Source organism: Taudactylus pleione, unplaced genomic scaffold (assembly GCF_031769625.1).
Source record: "Taudactylus pleione unplaced genomic scaffold, aTauple2 ptg000251l, whole genome shotgun sequence".
NCBI lineage: Eukaryota > Metazoa > Chordata > Amphibia > Anura > Myobatrachidae > Taudactylus > Taudactylus pleione.
Genome location: NW_028284653.1, coordinates 8,594,483 through 8,609,855, shown reverse-complemented (window position 1 = coordinate 8,609,855; position 15,373 = coordinate 8,594,483). Strand labels below are relative to the sequence as shown.

The window sequence follows — 15,373 nt, the reverse complement described above, 5'->3', positions numbered from 1 at the left end:
TTTGCGTTAATATCGCACTTTTGACGTCATTATCGCAGGTTTTACTTTTACACCGTATTCAATTTCAAAGACTTAACGCAGGTTCGAAAAGTCTTTGATAAAGAAACGGGGATAACTTTTCACCATTGAATAGGTGTCGAAAAAAAGTGCAGAATTGGGGTTTAGGGGTGCAGGCTTAAAAAAAATAGCCTGCACCCCTGGGAATGACATTTAAAAAAGAACTGTCAAAAAAAGTAAAAAAAAAAATAGGGAAACCCCAAAAAATTAACTTCAAAATTGGGGTGAAAAAAAAAATGGGAAAAAATTGTTTAACAATAGGGAAATAGGTTCAGGGCTATTCTGCAAGTATGCGGCAGGTGTTTTCTAGAATAGAATTATAGCGGCAGGTGCACAATTTTTAAAAACTTACTTTAGGGACATAAAAATATGCTAGTACCCATTTTCATGTACCCCAAATTTGATGGGACCACTTAAAAAAATGAAAAAAATAACCTAAGTGCTCTTCTGCAACACTTCTTCTATGTCGGGAAAAAACACCTGCTGCGGCTATTTAAATCCCCGACTTTCAAGTACAGGCTAAAACAGGGGTACCCATAGTGATCCCCCATGTTTTTACAACTTTAGGGGGGTTCTACAATTTTTTTAAGGAAAAATTTGTAACTACACAAATCCAACTTCGGAGTCTCCCGTTTTCGTTCATTTCATATTGAATACGGGGATAAGCGGGCGCACGCCCGATACTTTAACGCAGGTAAAAACTCTGATATGAAACGTAAACTTCGGCAGCGAAGTTTACGTTTCATATTGAATACCCCTCTAAGTCTCCCAGGGGTGGGGTGCCTAACCCTAACCCCCCCTTCCCCTAGCCTAACCCTAACCTCCCCATGGAGTGCCTAACTCTAAGTCCCCCCCGGGAGTCTCTAACCTACACCCGTGGCTGTCCACGCCCGGCTTACCTTCAATCGGTAAGCCGGGTGTCGGGCTCGCGGTGTAGGTCTAATGACAGGCGTCTGAATTTCGACGCCTGTCATTTTTACCGTACCAGGATTAGATAGTCGGAAAGCCGGCGGTCTGGATTTATCCTGGACATTACTAATTAGTTTGTCAGACAATATATTGGGATGAAAAGTTATACTTCTAGTATTGTGTTCTCATTTCATGGAATAAGTCAGCGAGTCCATTTAAACTTTGCCAAAGTCCTCTTCTCGTGCCTTGCTCTGGAGAGTATGTGGAGAGGTCTTTTCTTCATTGCTTTTTAATGGCTGGGACTCTACAACCTTCTGGATCAGGCTTGTAGTCTTATTTATTGTTGTAACTTATTTAAACCTAAGGTTCACATCAATCATAAAGAATATTCTATATATACTGTATTACTAAGTTGATTTGCTGTATAGTTAACTGTGCCCTCTAGTGGGGGTTATCTCAGAAGTTCGTCTCTTTAAACAGTATTATGATATATACTTATCTGTGAATCCTAGAATGTTCTTTTAATCATTTGGGTGGCCTTACTTTTTGGGATTTAACGCATAATATGTTCTGCAATGTCTAAATGTGGCTGGTCTATTTAGTATCGAGCAGCTTTAAGTAGTAGTTGGGTTTTCAATTGCTTATTGTGATTGCCTCCTTTACCCTGACAATTCTTGTATGCAATCTTTAGCAACAATTTGTTTTTAAGACAATAGCCACATTGGGCTCGATTCAATTTAACAGTTCTTACATAGCGTTGGGAGGGAGCTATTCAATTCTGCGTGCTGTTAAGGATTTCTTCTCGCATCCCTCCAGGGATGCGAGCAGAAATCTGACATAAGTACAGGCACGATGCTATATTCTGCATTCTCCGACCTAACCGCACGCTGAATTTAATTTGCATCCAATTGAATCGAGCCCATTTAATTTTCAGTATAAACACTAATTTTACTATGCTGCCCTAGTGCCTATTTCAATTGATGATTTAACAAATTGTGTTTTGAGTCTTGTTTAAAAAACTTTCCTTTTACTGAAATCATAGTTTGTATTAGACAACAACTGTAAGATACATCAATGTTAAATATCTTTGTCATCTGGATGTGGAATATTCACTCCAGGTCTTATTCAGCTTTTCGTAATTTAACGTAGGTGACCGCTTTAATTTTATTTTGGGCGGCTTGAGGGGGATGGATAAATTTCTCGATAGAACATGCCAATCATGTGACCACTCAGAAGATACTCTGTTAAGAATGATCGGAAATAAAGCAGCTAGCAGCATCTCATCAGGGTTCTTCCAGTTCCTTCACTGCTGTGGATAATGTCCATTCTGAACAAGGGGTCATTGTGGCCCAGACATCTATTGCAGACATGGTGGAAGCGATGACCAGGGCCTTCATGTCTCAAATCCACAAAAAGTTTGAAGCCATGCAAGCCTTGCTATATGTAGCCATGACTAAAGTTGATGCTAATACTTCCTGTATTTCTGGCCTTGAACAGCGACTGAACGATGCCGAAGATACTATTCACTCATTTCAAGCTACAATCGAATCCCAAACTCAATATCAAAATTCCATGGCCGATAAATTAGATGATCTAAAAACGGACCAGAGAAACCATTAGCGCTTTATTGGAATTCCGAAGTCCATAAAAGTTCAGCAACTAATGGGCTATCTTAGTTTTCCATTACCCCGTGCTTTAAACCTTTCTGCTGACATATCTCTGCCACAGATTTAAATAGCACATCGTCTAGGCCCTGACAGAGATAAGAATGGTGCTCGCCCTGTCATAGCTAGATTCTTGGGCTTTAGGGCAAAAGAGAGAATTATGATGGTGGCTAGAAGATGTCCCCAACTAACTGTAGAAGACCGGCACATTCTGATCTTTCAAGATTTTTCTGCGTCAGTGGCACAGAAAAGGAAAGCTTTTTCTCCAGTCTGTCGTCATTTGGTAGAGTATAATCTCAGATTTGCTCTTTTTTTTCCAGCTGGACTTTGAGTGGATATCGATGGTCAAACACTATTTTTTTACTGATCCTGACAAAGCTGAGGCCCACTTTTTACAGAGCCGTTCCCCACTGCGGTCACTTAATCTTTCTCTTGAGCATTAATAGATGATAGTTTGATATGTAACTTCGGTTTAAAGGTGCTTTATGCTTATTGATACACTGAGACCTGGAGTGAGCCCACATTTTTTTGCTGTTCACTAACTAGGGGGCGCTATTTTGCCGTTTTGGCTCTTGTTTGGGTTTATGCTACAAGTTCACATACTAATATATTGCGAGTCATCTCCCTATACTTTGGGAGGTGCCTCTGGTTTGTTTGGTAGGAAAATTAAGAATGTGGTGGATTCAGAAACAATGTTTTGGGTGTTTTAATATGTGATACACTCAAATGTATTTTTTTCAAGTTTGTCTGTTTATATTTTGTTGCTTGTTTTGTATTTGCCTGGTGCAACATATGTTCTATTACTGTATGTAGATTTTTTTGGAAGGATATGCTGTGCGATTCCTCTTACTATAATGGATCTCCCTATAGGCTGAAACGGGGAGATGTTTGGCTTTTTCATCTTTTTTTTTTTTTTTTAATAAACAACCCCCCCCCCCCCCCCCGACAGGGTATTGGATAATGTCATCCCCTCACCTTATCTGCTCCCACTACTCACAGCCCTGATCTTAACTTAGTCTTGTAGTGTTCACTCTAGGTCCTGCAGCAGGCAGGGCGCCAGACCTAGGGACAGGGCACTTCTGGGCGCGTGCGCGGCCAAAAGGGAGCTTGGCCAAAGAAAAGAGGGCATGTCTTTGATGCGTTCCCCTTTTTGCCACAACTGGAGGCGTGCCCGGCACTTACGGACATGCCGGGCAGCCCCCAAGCGCTGCGGTCACTGTGAATGGATGCTGGGCGCATGCGCTCGTCATCCATTCACCGGCGGTGACCGCTGTGCTGCAGTTTTGACCACTCGCAGGACACTGCGACCCGTGGATGGAGACAGAACCCGCAGGCTGTCTCAGCGGGGCCCCGCGCTGGAGGGCAGGGTGCTTTCTGCCCTTCAGAAATAGGGCAGGGCGCGGCGCCCCGCTGAAACAGCCTAGTGGGAACGCTAGTCTTGTGGAACGTGGGAGACCTCAACTTGCCTATTAAAAGGAAAAGTGTTACCTCAAACGTGTCGGGGCGCAAATAATGTTTTTTACAAGAGACAAATTGGAGAGCTGGGGATGTCTCTACTTTGAGAGATGCTTGGATTCAGGAGTGCATATCTGCTCCCTTTCGTACTAAGGCTAGAGGAGTCGCTATATTGTTGAGTTGTAGTTGGCAGTATACGATTTTGGATCAATATCTAGATTTGGGGGAAGGCTAGATTTGAGTATCTCGCTCTGATACGAGATGCACGTTATTGAATTTATATGGCCCAAACAACCCCTCAGAGTTTTTATTAGAATTATCTAATTTCCTGGCTCAGTGGGACACCCCGAGATTGATAGGTAGGGGGTGGATAATACTGCAGATGATCCCTCACATAGACAAGTCCCTCCCTTATATCTTACCCCAACACTCTACTTGGCAACACATTGCTAAGTTTAAATCCCCATTGGGTTGGTTGATCCCTGGCGCATCGTTAACCCCACAGACTGATCGTTCACTCACCCCTCCGCAGTCTATCTTACTTTGTTGAGAATTGGTTACATATTGAAAGCAGACTCCTTGTTCTCTTTTGTTCACAACGCATCCATTAGGTGATGACAATGCCCCGGTTAGTATGTCTTTTCTCCTTCATCCAGCTGGTGACACTGGAGCTCAAGACACTGGGGTATAGTCGGGTGGATGAGTGGAGCAGGCACTTTAAATTTTTAAGTGTGAGTGACTCCTCCCCCTCTATTCCCCAGAAACCCCAGTTTTAGAATTGTGCTTTGAAGGAGCCGGTCACTCCAGCCCATACTTAGTATTTTACTGGTTTTTTTTTTGTTTGTTTTTTTTCTTTATTTTCATTTATAGCTTCCTCACAAGCATTGAGGACAAGTAGACAGACAGCTGCGTCTGTCAGCCTGGTACACGGACGCATCAGGAGACCCGCCACCACTATTATAGAGTGAGTGTCCGGGTCACAGGCACCCTGACACTATCTCAGGGAAAGGACATGCCACAACCTAATATAGAGGATGTGTCCATGTCACATTGCCGACTGCAGGACCTGATGCTGGCAGCACGGTAAGTATGACCTCATCCCCTGACTAGCAGGGGACTGAAATGGAATAACCTGCGGTTTTCCCTCTCCCTGCGCTTGCGTTTATTTGGGCAGCGTTTGTACACGCATGTGGCAGTATGCTGTTACTTTTAAGTCCAGAGGGAGTGATCCGCGCCTTAACAGCGCTGTAGAATAGCAAACCTCTGTGGTACACTGCTTAAGGTGACTGCTTAACAGTCACCAATAAGGCCAGGGGCTTTTGTAATATAGAAAAGTCCTGTAGTAGCTGCAGACTGGGGACGCCGTTCCGGTGCCAGTGGGAAGGAGAGGGGGCGGAGCTACCACTCAACGGCACAGTGGACCCCTATTATAGCGCTGCTGGTCAGTGGTCTTTCCAGCACTGACCCGGACCTCAGTGCAGTCAGCAGAGCGGGAAGCTCAAGAGACAAGAGCCCCTTGCAGCCCTCACATGGCGTCACCTGTCACATCGGGTGAGTGAGCCCCCAGCAATCACGTTTACATAACGTGGCTGTGTGAAATGGGTTGTAAAAGTACGGCGTCAGACGTCCTGTGGAAACTGCTAGTACTCTACCTGCATGAGGATATTGGCATCGTTGAACACAGGTCAGTGAAGAGTCACAAAGAGACCAAGGTCCCTAGTCGCTCGCAGGTAAGGCCACTTTTATAGACAAGCACTTTTGTCTCGGATTACCATCAGTGAGGTTGATCCTTACCTGTTCCTCCTTATGGAGAAACAAACATGATGACTGGGGGAGACTGAGTATGTGATTACCCTGATCCCCAGCACCGCCTTGACTGGCAAACTGGGTGGGTGACATTCTGATACCCGAAAACTATTATAAGAATGACAGGCTCACTGTACATCTTTACACTCTGATATAACGCCTGTACTAGCAGACATCTGTCCCTGTAGGGTTCTTCCTTTCATGTCAGTTTGGCTCTAAACCCTAGGAGTTTTTCTATATTCATTGTTTCCTTCTATATGGACTGGTGCTAGACGAACCTGAGCGAAAGCTTTAACTCTGCTTCGCACTGACCTAGTATACGTAAACTTCTACATTTTGTTATTTTGTATTTGTTTTTTCTCCGGTGGGTGATCCATCCGTTTATGTCGGATAGACCTGGTCTGACGATCCTTATTGCAATAATTCTCCTTCGGGGTTATATCCACATTGCTTTCTGAAATACATGTGTCCATAGTTTTAACATACCTGTTTCCTTATGTGCTAGAGTGATACACCTTGGCTAACATACTCTAGATATTAATGGTTGTTCTGGACAATCTTTTCAGAGTCAATGGTCGCATCACGAGGCGACGCTACCGATCAATGTGATGGAACTTGATTTTTCACCCTCTTCTGGAGGCTTCCCCCCTTCTCGAGGGTCGGCCTCTTCGAATCCAGTCGGACTAAGTCACTGCCATCGAGTACATCATCCTTCAACAATGGACGGGCAGCCGAAGGGCCTAGGGCGAGGCAGAGGCATTATAATATCGACGGAGTCCCCCATGTTTGGCGATCTTGAGGGTGGTTTCCAGAAGTGGAAACCTAGGAGGCCGACTTTCAAAGTCGTCAGGACTTTCATTCTGGAGCCTGGGACACTGTCAGCGGGCTTTCCCTACAGCTTCTCAGTGGGTGCGGTAGGCCAGGCAGACATCTCATGGCCTCCAGGCAGAGCCACCCGGTGCCTCGGTACTACTCCAGATTTTGCAGGCACTCTGACAGTGTTTGGAGGTATGATCTCGCGTTCCTCTTCTTTTCACTTTCTTCCGCTAGTTCTCAGCGTGTCAAGTGGGAGGTGGACACAGTTTCTTAGTGGCTCTGAACTAGCCTGTCTGGCCTGGTTCTCAAATCTCCCAACTGTTCCTCGTCTGGTATCCTTGGCTACTACTTTTTCGCCAGGACCTCCTGTTTCTAGGTCCTTTCATATACCCTAGATTACAGCAGCTGATGGGATTGCTATCTTAGACGTAGCGGTGTTCTGGAGTCTGGTTTCCACAGTGTTCAGGACTTGCAAGCCAGTGACATCAGTTCATTATCATTGCATCTCGTGTTCTTATGTATTATGGTGTTAAGAGGGGAGTTTTCCCACCACTGTTTCCGTTGTCCCGTCTCTTTTCCTTCCTCATCGGGATCTGGGCGCTGGGTTATGCCTTGGTTCTCTCCAGGGTTAGGTCTCGGCATTGTCAATTTTCTTTTGTCAGCACCGTCTGGCCTTTTTTCCCTCTGATTACATTTTTTCCTCAGGGAATGCTCCTAATACAGTCTCCGTTGTCCAGCCTACATCTCCATTGGACCTTATCCTAGTTCTGCTGTTCCTCAGTTTTCTCTCATCGAGACTTGAAGGACTTTGAACTGAATCTCTGCTCTTGGAAGCCGGTTCTCCTATTGGCCTTGGCTTCAGATAGGCAGGTCTTTGAGTTGGGAGGCTATCTCTGTTCGGCCTCCTTCTCTCATGTTCATGATAGGTGTTTTCGGTCTTTCTCATAATCCAGCCAAGGGTGATTTCGCTGTTGGATGGCTCTCTGTCTTCCCTCACCGTGGATTTCTGCGGGCTTTTCAAATTTTGGTGGACCGTATGGCAGCGTTGCGGAAGTCAGATTCCTGGTTTGTCCTTTTTGGTGCTGCTAAACGTGCTTGGCCTGCTTCTATGCAGATGTCACATGGATGCATCTGGCCATCCGACAGGTGTATGTGCTCGTGCCCGGCTTTTGACCGGTTTTATATTCTTGAGCTCCAGTATCCCCTGGTGGATGAAGTAGAAAATAGGATACTTTGTACTTTGGTACTTGCCAGTAAAATCCTTTTCTCTGATTCCACAGGGGAGACAGGACGCCCTCCCAGCACTGCTTTACCTGCTATTATGTTCTGTTCTGTTACACATGTTGCATACCAGTGTTCTCAGAATTTTTTTCCAGCCAGGTGGTATCAAGAAGTAGCTGGATGGGGGCCTTCGCAATAATAAAATGTTTTAAACCCTGACCTTATAATAATTTAAACTTGAAATAACATTTTATATATTAATTCTCCTCTTCTTATTAGAGGCCCAGTCGTCTGATTATGAAAAGCTCCAAAGTCTGTAGGATCTGGTCCTTTTTATACAGCTCCCAGACACTGTCCCCACTTGCAGGCTCCCAAAGTGCCGGGTGGTAGGCTGATACTTGCTGGGTGGTGCACCCGCAAAAACAGCCTGGGGAGAACACTGCATACATTCTGTTGTTATGTATGTTCTTATTCGGCCTTTGCCGTCTTTGTTGTTTGATTCCTTCTCAGTTTTTGTCTTCTGATTCTCTTCCGTCTTCTCGGGCTCCAATTCTCGAACTGGGGTTTCTGGGGGATAGAGGGGTAGGAGTCACTCACACTTATAAATTTAAAGTGCCAGCTCCACTCATCCACCCATCTATACCCCAGTGTCTTGAGCTCCAGTGTCCCCTGTGGAATCTGAGAAAGGGATTTTACTGGTAAGTACCAAAATCCTATTTTTATTATCCTTCTCCCGCGGCATCATGTCATTGACGTACTTGTCACAGTCCGAAGATTTTTAAAAGTTTTTGAATCTTAAATGGAATGAATTCGTGGACTATAATATTGCCCATTGGGAAGATCCGATCCTACTTTGGGAGACTTCCAAAGCAGTGATAAGAGGTCATATCATTAACTATATAACAAAGAAACACAGGGAAGCTATGGCCAAGTTCTATGTAGATAACCATATTGATGAGACTTGTGTCATATAAACAGGCCTGCCACCTTTTGGAATCATACCTTTTTATCTCAATCTAATAGTAAATTGGATTTTGTTAAAAATAAATATTTTAGGTGGGGCAATAAACCTGGCAAACTGCCGGCAAATATATCTAGGGCATGCCAGAGGAGGTGTTTTATACATTCTCTCAAAGATCTATCTACGGGTTTAGTTATTACACGCAACTCTTAAATAATTTCAAAATGTCAAGCTTTTTATGAACATTTATATAGTTCTAGGCCAGTAGATTCCTCCCTGCGAGATGAACTGTTGGAGGGGGCTCCTTTTCTAAAATTGTCCAATGATCAGATCAGCTATTTAGAAGAGGATATAGCTATGGATGAGTTTTTAGGTTTTCAGCCCTCTCTTCCCATAAAGGCCAAGGCACGGATGGGTTCACTGGTGATTATTTCAAAATGTTACGAATTAAGTGTATCCAATTTTGCTAGACCTCTATCGCTTAATACATAGACAGGCTCATTGTTACCCCACTTTTTTAATTCTTCTCATACTATTTTTCTACTCAAACTTAACAAAGATCCCTAATTAGCAACCTCATATCGACCAATAACTATGTTAAATGTAGATTTTAAAATCCTTGCAAAGATAATGGCAAATAGATTGCATTCCATTCTTCCAAATCTTCTAACTTCTCGCCAATTTGGCTTTGTAAAGAGTCCTCATTCAGTAAAGGGGATTCGTCTGGCTAATGTGGCCATCGTGGCTTCTTCCCAGAACCCCTCTTCTTCCAATACTGTCCTATGGCCGCATCTCTATAATATTTTATAGCATAGATCTTTTGGGCAAGACTTTATTGGTCTCGTACGATATTTTTATGATTCTCCACATACTACCTTATTGAATGTACTGCAAGGAGAGGAGGTGACTATGTATAGAGATACTCGGCAGGGTTGTCCTTTTCTCCCCGTTTCTTTTTAATCTCTTTTTGAATCCACTTCTCCGCTTAATACAGCAGGGCACAAATATTCAGAGAATTCAAGTGGAATCAAGAGAAATTAGGGCCACAGCATTTGCTGACTATGTGCTTCTTTATTTATCTCAGCCCAGGGCCTCCATACCCCATTTGATGGTATTACTTTTACTTTTTTTTTTTTTAATATTCCCATTTCCCTTTGCCTACTTCTAAGCTCAACATTATGCGAGTCAGATTATTAGAAATTTCTCTGACCAAGATAGGGAGAATACTCTATAGTGTTCACTCTAGGTCCGGCAGCAGGCAGGGTGCCGGACCTAGAGCTAGGGCAGTTCTGCACGTGTAAAAGGCGTGCGCACCCGAATAGGGGGCATGGCCAAAGAAAAGGGGCGTGTCTTTATGACATCCCTTTTTTGTAGCCCCTGGGGGCGTGTCCGGCACTTACGGACATGCCGGGCAACCCCCAAGCACTGCGGTCACAGTGAATGGTGCGCCCGGCATGCTTTCACCGGCGGTGGCTGCTGCGCCGCCGTTTTGACCACCCGCGGACACTGTGACCCGCGGGTGGAGACAGAACCCGCAGGCTGTCTCAGCTGTGTGCCGCGCTGGAGGGCAGGATGGCCTCCAAAAGAAGGAGGGCAGGGTGGCCTCTAGTTTTTGACAAAGGCCAACCTCTTTTGTAGGCTTCACCAGTATTCCTAAACTCCAAAATTCTATTGACTAAGATCTTCTGTACCCAAGCTACATCCAATAAGTGAAGAGATCCCTCCTTCTCCATAGATGAATTACTACCTAATAAAGGAATCACTCTTTACTCTGAAAGGCCATATTCGTCTTAAAAGCCATGAAAATTTTTTCTAAATTAACAAAACTTTAAATGCAGCTGGGGACACAGGATAGCAAGAATTTTTGGCAAGATGTGTGGTTTAAATAGTTTTCAGTACAGAGCTGAAATCTATCAAGGGAGGAACAATTTATGCAAGCTGGAGTCGGCTTATCTCCCAAGACCGAACGTGGCAGCAGCAACTGTAATTTAGGACTTCTCCCTTGTACGGCAACTGTGCTTTGTGTGCCTCGGAACCTGTATGATTAACTAAAATCCCGACGCCGGAAGACCGGCAGTGTAGATCCCGACAAGGTAAGTAAATGAACTGTTTCTAACCCTCCATTAGGGGTGCCTAACCCTAACCTCAGCATCCAGCATTTGTAGCATCCTGAGGATGCTCCGGGGAGCTGTAAAAGCAGCAGTGTGACTGTCTGAAGTGCCCTGAGGATGCTCCAGGTGGCACTGCTGCATAGATTCTAGCTGCAGGGTGCCATTCTAGGCGCCCTGCTAGCCAGATGAGTAGCAAAATAAAAGCTCTGAGCGCCAGACCTAATGATTCTGGGGGCCTTCAGATCCCCATCCCTGCCCTAACCTAAACCCCCCGCCGCCCCCCCCTGGGGGGAGCTTCTAACCTAACCCCACCCCACGGCTGTCCGCGCCCGCCGCCCAGCTTACCTTCATTCAGTATGCCGGGCGTCAGGCTCCCGGCGTAGGAATATCGACTCCTATGATTAGACCCCTGCTGGGATTTGACAGTCAGGAAGCCAGTGATTGGCATTTCGACCGTCTGCTTCCCAACTACATCCCGTGTGCCCCAACTTAACCTAGCCACACAAGCGCAACTGGCTCTGCAGTCTAGCAGGCGCTCGGACTCCACTAAATGCCTGCCATGGATAACAACACCCAGCTTCTCCCCAGTGCAGCCCTTCACTGGAACAGAGGAGGCACTTTCCCTTCTCACTCACGGTGGTAAAACGGGCCTACTGGCGAAATCCCATGTTGGTAGCAGGTGTGCAGTAGGTGATACCAAGCATAGCACCTCCTCAGCCTTCTGTAGATTGCAGACAGCCCTGCTAGGTTGTCTACTTCAAGTGCATGCAGTACTATTTAGTTCAAGTTTAACTAGAAGCAACTTCAAAAGTAAGATTCAGGCTGATGATGCAGGCAAATAACAACAACAAAAAACCTGTCCTGCGGGCACTGTAAATAATATACATCCTACAGGGATTTGTTTTAAGACGGAGGAGCGTGAAATTCTTGGAATTATTTAAATTGCTAACATTATGAATGAGGCTGTATGCTCCAAGGCACAGTGTGCCCATGGCGTGATAAGACGAAAAATGTGTTAAAACTGTTCAGGACCCAGAAAAACACATGTTGTCGACCATTGGAGTTTTTGACAGCCCCCAGAAGTGCATTTGGCGGGACATGATGGACATTATAGGATTGGTTTGCCATTGTCCTTAAGAAGTGAGCAATGTTCCTTCTGACTCAGCAACACCCTTAGTTGTGCCCTGTGTGAGGTGCAGAAAAATAAAATGTATGCTTGCAGTCTTCTATAAGCAAAGAGAGAGATTTAATTTTAACACTTGTTGTGCTCAGAGCGTTAAACATGAGACTTGCCAAATGTATATCATTGATGTTTTCAATGTTTTTTTTTTTTTAAGGCATGTTTTATAGAAATGCCACATGACAGGTATATTTTTTGTTTTTTTCCTTCATCCACTAGGGGATACTGGAGTCTCAGGGCCTGATTCAGACCCGCTCGCCAAGCCGTCATTATGGGTCTGGCACCAAAGGGGGCATGCTGTCGATGGTGATTGACAGCACGTCCCCTTTGGTGGGCGTGCCGGGGGCGTGGCTGCCCAGACTAAGGCGTTCCCATGGGAACGCCTACCGTCTGGGGCCGGCCCCACTGACATCACTAGTGATGTCAGTGGGAGTGCTTTTGGCTCTCATAGAGCCAAAAGCACTCCAGGGCTTGCGGCAGACGAGACCCTACCACAAGGGTCTCATCGCAAGCCCGATGGTCGCGATGGTCTTGACCATCGCGACCATCATTTTGACCGCTCGCTATAGTTGTGGGTGGTCACCCACAGCTATGCGAGCGGCCAGGAGGCCGCTCCAAAAAGTAAGAGGGACGGCCCTGGGAGCGAGCGCTCTGTCAGAGCGTCCGGCTCTGAATCTGGGCCTCAGTACAATAGGGGTATATAAGTGGGTTAACCGGGAGCTGGCACCTTTAAACATTTTTAATGGTAGCTAGCTCCTCCCCCTCCCCCCTACAGGCAGTCTAAAATTTGTGCCCTTGCAGCTGGACCTATGCTCCTTAGTTTCTTTTAAAAATAATTGAGAGCCCTATCTGCAATCAGCAGTTGAGGATTGAGGACACAGACAGGCAGCTCACTGCCCCTGCCTTTCTGCGCCGTTGGAGCTGCCGGGGAGACCTCACCGCCACTGCTTGCGGTGTGTGCTGAGGTCTCCTGCTACAGAGACCTCAGTCTCTTGGGAGTCCCAAAACGCGCTGCATGCGGCTCTCGTCGCGGGCTCCCACAGCAAAAGCCCGCCGCTGGCAGCAGTGGCAGCCTTCAGGTTAGTGTGTCCTGGCTCTCTGAATAGCAGGTGAGCCAGTACGTTAGGCGGGTACACTAAAATAGCAGCAGACTTCGGCTCCTGCCTCCCAGCAGCCCCAGCGCTTATATTAAAGAGGCTGGCGGCCATTTTAGCTCTGCTGCACGAGGAGACTGACTGCAATCCCGGCTCTCTGACACAGGAGTCAGGCCAGTACAGCTGTTTAACAGCATTATAATAGCACTATTCATTTAGTGCTGCTAAGGGTCATAGCATATCTCCCTCTCTGCCCCTTTCCTTTCTGTACAGTCTCTGTATTAATCTCACTGTTCCTTCACCTGTGTGTGTCAGTGTCAGTGTATTGCAACCATGTCTAACAAGGGTTCTAAGGCTGCACAAAATCCTTCTCCTGCAAAAATTGTGCAGGGAAATTCACACAGGGACAGTCTAATACTTCCCTACTGTGTGACAAGTGTGTTTCTCAGACTGCTGACTCACCAGTTCAGCCTATATGGTCTGATCAATTGACATCTGTTATGTTTAATCTGTCTGCAGAGTTGGAAGCGGCTCGCAAAGACAGGGACGTGATCAGACAGACATCATCCGAACCAGATTGGGCTTGTTCATTAGCCAGGTCTGTTGAGGGACTTACAAGGGTAATGTCCCAGGCCCCTCCTGCAGCCTCTTCTTATAATATCCCTCATAAGAGACTGATTCAGAATCCCTTGCGCTGGAATCAATCAGGGATGGGCAAGGTTCAGGAAGAGGCGATTCAGATTCTTGAGGAGTCAGAACCTACATCTCAGGGCGTAGAAGCATTAATTACTGCAGTACGCTAAGTTTTACATGTGGAAGATTGAGGTGACTGTCTTTTACTAAAAATAGACGGTTTAGCAAAGACAGGCTGCCACTTTTCCAGCATCAGAGGAGTTGGATGATATCCTAACCTCAGCGTGGAAACACCCAGATAAGAAGTTTCAAATTTCAAAGAAACTTTTATCTTATTACCCCTTTCTGCCAGAAAGCAGGAAATTATGTGAAACTCCTCCAGCAGTGGATTCCTCAGTATCCCGTCTTTCTAAAAAGACAGTACTCCCAGTGCCAGGTGCTGTTTCCCTAAAAGAATCCTCTAACAAGAAGCTGGAAAACACGTTAAAGTCTATATATACAGTTGCAGGGGTATCCCTGCATCCAGCGCTAGTTAGCTGTTGGGTAAATAAGGCTGTAGAAGCTTGGGCAACGCAGCTTGCAGAGGGACTTAAGACCGGAACACAAACTGAAGATCTCATTCAGCTGGCCGAACAGGTTGCAGAATCAGCTTCTTTCCTTGGGGAGGCTTCTAAGGACATATGTGGTCTTACTGTTAGATCTTCGGCTTTAGCTATCTCAGCTAGAAGAGCTCTTTGGCTGCGTCAATGGCAAGCAGGTGCGGAGTCTAAGGGCCGTATTCAATTTGAGGCGTTAAGTCCGGATTCGCGGTAATTTATCTAGGCGGGAAGTCAATGCAATGTAATAGGCGGCAAAGTATTGCCTATGAATGGCAGGCGGTAAAAAGTGCAGAATTGGGGTTTTGGGGTGCAATGTTTCGGGAACCCCCGTGCAGCCTTCAGACAGTCCCCCAAAGGTAATCTATGTAAAAATTTTTTAAAAAAAACCTTAAGGACACCCCAAAAATTGACTTTGAAAAAGGGGGGGAAAAAAAATTGGGGTACAAACTTAAAAACTAGCGAACTTGACTCTGGGGGTGTCCCCAAGTATGCCCCAAGTGTTTTTTTGATTGCAGGTGTTTGCGGCAGGTGGATTTTTCACGATTTTTTTAAGTCACTTTAGCAAGTTTAAAATATGCTGAACCCCATTTTCAAGTACCCCAAATTTGATGGGCATAGTTGTTTTGCCCTAAAAAAAACTTCTAAATGCTCTTCTGCATCACCTTATTTAAAGCCGCTCGTGGGAACTGTCAGTAGCCGGAGCCAATCAGCAGCCGCTCTACAGTCCGCGGGACTGATTGTCTCTCGGGACTGCCTGCTCCGTGCATCTTCCGTCAGCTGGCATTCGGGAGCTATCAGTATGTGTGGCAACGCACATACTGATAGATGTTGCGTTGGTTGTGTAAACTCGTATTTTTGTTTTGACAA

General features: G+C 45.7%; 1 protein-coding gene and 1 non-coding gene across 3 annotated transcripts in view; both read left to right on the top strand.

Annotated features, from left to right (window-relative positions):
* PUS7 (pseudouridine synthase 7) overlaps positions 1 to 15,373 on the top strand; it is a 186,271-nt gene that overhangs the window by 3,185 nt on the left and 167,713 nt on the right. The window lies entirely within an intron of this gene.
* LOC148515289 (U8 small nucleolar RNA) lies at positions 5,857 to 5,990 on the top strand. The gene has a single exon (XR_015879426.1). It is a non-coding gene; the product is annotated as a U8 small nucleolar RNA (small nucleolar RNA).